The sequence below is a fragment of the Sorex fumeus genome, unplaced genomic scaffold (assembly GCF_029834395.1).
Source record: "Sorex fumeus unplaced genomic scaffold, SorFum_2.1 ptg000034l, whole genome shotgun sequence".
In the NCBI taxonomy this organism is placed as follows: Eukaryota; Metazoa; Chordata; class Mammalia; order Eulipotyphla; family Soricidae; genus Sorex; species Sorex fumeus.
Genome location: NW_026606091.1, coordinates 23,728,016 through 23,731,937, shown reverse-complemented (window position 1 = coordinate 23,731,937; position 3,922 = coordinate 23,728,016).

The window sequence follows — 3,922 nt, the reverse complement described above, 5'->3', positions numbered from 1 at the left end:
CAGCAGGACAACAGATAGGTAAGCACAGCTGGGTGTGGCCCAAAACAAAACAAGCTAAAAAAAAAATAAAGTGAAGTGGCTAATGTGATATAAAAATAGGAAGTCACGGAAAAGCATAAAAATACTTACAGGAGGATCCAGAGTGATAGTACAGTGGGTAGGACCCTTGCTTTGCATACAGCCAATCAGGTTCCATCCCCAGCATCCCATGTGTTTCCCTGATACCCACCAGGAGTGATTCCTGAGCACAGAGCCAGGAGTAACCCCTGCGCAATGCCAAGTGTGGTCCAGAAATAAAAAAGCTTATGGGGGCAGGTTGGGTGGGTTGGCAGAGCAATAGTACTCTGGGTAGGGTAGGGCATACAGCAGACAAGGTTTGATCCCTGGCATCACATATGGTCCCCTGAACACCTCCAGGAGTGATTCTTGAGTGCAAAGTCAAGAGTAAGCTCTGAGCCTAATCAATGGCTGAATAAATAGCAATACTCCTACATTTAAAAAAAAAAGAGTAAGCCCTGAGCACCACAAGGTGTGACCCAAAAAACAAAACAGAGCAAAAAGCTTATAGGAACCGGAGAGAGAAAGCCTTGCCTTGCGTGCAGTTGACCCCTATTAAATCACCACGTGTGGTTCCTTAGGCACCTCCATGGGTGTCCCCCTAGCGCAGAGCCTGGAGAAGCCCCTGAGCACTGCTGGGTGTGGCCCACCCCACTGAGAAAAGCATCCACAATGAATGCTGATCATTGTGAAACAACACCTGAGTCACCCAGTCTTGGAAAGATAGTTTAACAACCTGTGGTGATACAACAATCTTCAAAAATTTTCTTTGAAGTATTTTTTGTAATTCCTTTAGCCCCTTGGTTGTAACAAGCAACATAAAACCAATTATTGTGTTTGCCAAGGGGACAGGCTTGGGCGTGATTGAGAAAATGGGAACAATGGTAGAGGGAAGTTTACTCAAGCGGAAGATCACTGAAGTGGTGAATTGGCATTGTTTCCTCAAAAGGTGCAAACAACTGTATTATGAGCAACTTTGAGCAACTTTGTATTGGTTTTGGTTTTGGTTTTCTGGGTCACACCTGGGGATGCTCAGGGGTTACTCCTGGCTCTGTACTGAGGAATGACTCCTGGCAGTGCTCAAGTAATGCCTGGGATGGAACTCCGGTCCCCAGTCGGTCATGTGCAAGGCAAATGCCCTCTCCACTGCTCTGGCCCCCATGAACAACTTTGCAAACTATGATATTTAAATCACTTGATCACTTGATCACTTGACATCCCATTACTCTTCGATTTGCTTGAGCAGGCACCAGTAACGTCTCCATTCGTCCCTGTTGCATGCTAGTGTAGCCCAATGGCGTCTGCTCGTTCTAGGAACACGAAGCGCCTCAAATTGATCATTTGGGGTCTTGATGAAGAAGTCTGACCATCTCGTAGGTGGGAGGTCACACGATCTTTTGATGTCCCGTGGAATCCAGTCGGTAACGGCTCTAGTCCAGTGGTTGTCTCCAAATTGCATTATGTGTCCAGCCCATCTGATTTTTGATGCCTTGGCAAAAAAGACAGCATCCCTGATTCTTGACCGTCAACGGAGGTCGGAACTCCAGATTCTTTCTCTCATTTGAGTGAAGCGTGATACTCCAAGCACAGCTATTTCGATTCCTCTTTGGGAGACCGGAATAGCGTTCGCATTCTATTTTTGTAGGGCCCAGGTCTCTGAGGCGTATGTTAATGCAGGAAGAATAGTGGAATCAAAGAGATGTGCCCAGAGCCGGAGGTTCTTCGTCCTCTTAGCTATTTCTTCAAGGCTCTTGAAGGCGTTCCAAGCCGCTCTCTTCCTCCTATGCAACTCAGGTGCCAGGTCGTTCGTCATGTTGACTTCTCAACCTAGGTACACATAACTGTTACATTCGGAGATGTTTGTTCCATTGAGAGCAAATGGAACATCAGGAACAAGACTGTTTCTCATAAACGTTGTCTTCGTGAGATTCAGCGGTAGTCCGACCTTTCCACACTCACAGTCGAAGTCGGCCAGCATTTGTGCCACTTGGCTAATGTTTGACCAAGGGATTAAAATCAGGAGCCCCACCCTACCCTGCCCTGTCTGCTTCCACCAATCGTGACCCAGAAATTCCACACAGAAGACCCACCCTACCAGTACCAGATAAATACCTTACCGGCAGATCTCCACTACCTCCACTACCTCCACTACCCAGCCGCCACCACACTCCAGGACACTTTCTGGACCACGCGGCCGCAAAGCGGCCATGCAACACATCATAAGACACTTAATACCCATCTTGCAGGATTGCAGCACCATATTTGATAGGGTTCAAATATGGTTTGAACCATGGGAACACCTGCAAGGGTGATTAGAGGCCACCCTAAAAGCCTCTATCCCTCTTGGAGAGCATGGCAAGCTACCGAGAGTATCCCACCCACACGGCAGAGCCTGGCAAGCTATCTGTGGCATATTCGATATGCCAAAACCAGTAATTACAATGGGTCTCATTCCCCTGACCCTGAAATAGCTACCTGAAATAGATATTTAAATAAGGGTTTTTTTTTTTTTAACTTTTTGGGTCACACCCGGCAATGCTCAGGGGTTACTCCTGGCTTTGCACTCAGGAATTACTCCTGGTGGTGCTTGGGGGGACCATATGGAATTCTGGGAATCCAATCTGGGTCAGCCGCATGCAAGGCAAACCGTCCTACCCACTATACTATTGCTCCAGCCCCGGTTTTTGTTTTTTAAAAAGAAAAAGGACAAGAGTCAGTTGGCTTCAGGGGTCTAGATGGCAAGAACTATTTGATAGTCTCTCCAGAATAATGAAGGATAAACTTCCCAATCAGAATAGGCTCTCCCAGGGCTGGAGCGATAATAGAGCAGATAGGGCATTTGCCTTACATTGCCGACCTGGGTTCAATCCCCAACGTCCCATATGTTCCCCCGAGCACCACCAGGAGTGATTTCTGAGTGCAGAGCCAGGAGTAACCTCTGTGCATCGCTGGATGTGATCCCAGAAAGCAAAAAAAAAAAAAAAATCAGAAAAGGCATCCCAAGATGTTCAAACTAGGAGGAGGAGGGGGGAGAGAGAGAGAGAGAGAGAGAGAGAGAGAGAGAGAGAGAGAGAGAGAGAGAGAGCGCAGAGCGCAGAGCCAGCAGGATGCACATGTTTGAAGCAGATTCAGGATTGCCCTGGCACCACATATTACCCCTTGAGCACAGAGCTAGGATTAAGCAATAAGCATTCCCAGGTGTAGCCCCTAAAACAAACAATAAATAAAAAGAAGAAATTGGGATGTACCTCCGTGCTAGAGTGTTGTCTTGCATGTGTGAGGCCCTAGGTTCTCCAAAAATATTTTGCCAAAAATATTTTTAAAACGACGGGGAAAGAAGAGGCAGAGAGAGAGAGTACAGGAGGAAGGGTGTCTGCCTAGATAGGGCTCCCTCACCCCTTTTCCTGTTGTTGCTGTGACCAGGAGGGTCATGTACAATTTGATTGCAGTGCTCACAGCGTTGGTGTTGATCCACTGAAACGGCACTCTCTTGTGATCTCTGGGATCCCAACAGTAGTGATTCTGGGATTACAGTTGATATGTGGCATGATCCACCAGACTCAGAAGAACCCAAGGGAGATGGAGGAAATTTCTCCTCCTTCCCACAGTTACAACTGGAATGAATCAGCACCAGTAATTTCTCATTCTTGCTTGACTCTGTTTTGTTTGGTTTTGGGCAACGCCCAGCAGTTCTTGGGACTTACTCCTGACTCTATGCTCAGGGATCACTCCTGGTGAGCTTGGGAAACCATATGGGAGCCAGGGATTGAACCCAAGTGGGCCACGTGCAAAACAAGCACCCTGCCTGCTGTACTATCACTCTGACCCCCATTCTTGTTTCACTCTGTAAAGGACTCTTAGTGTA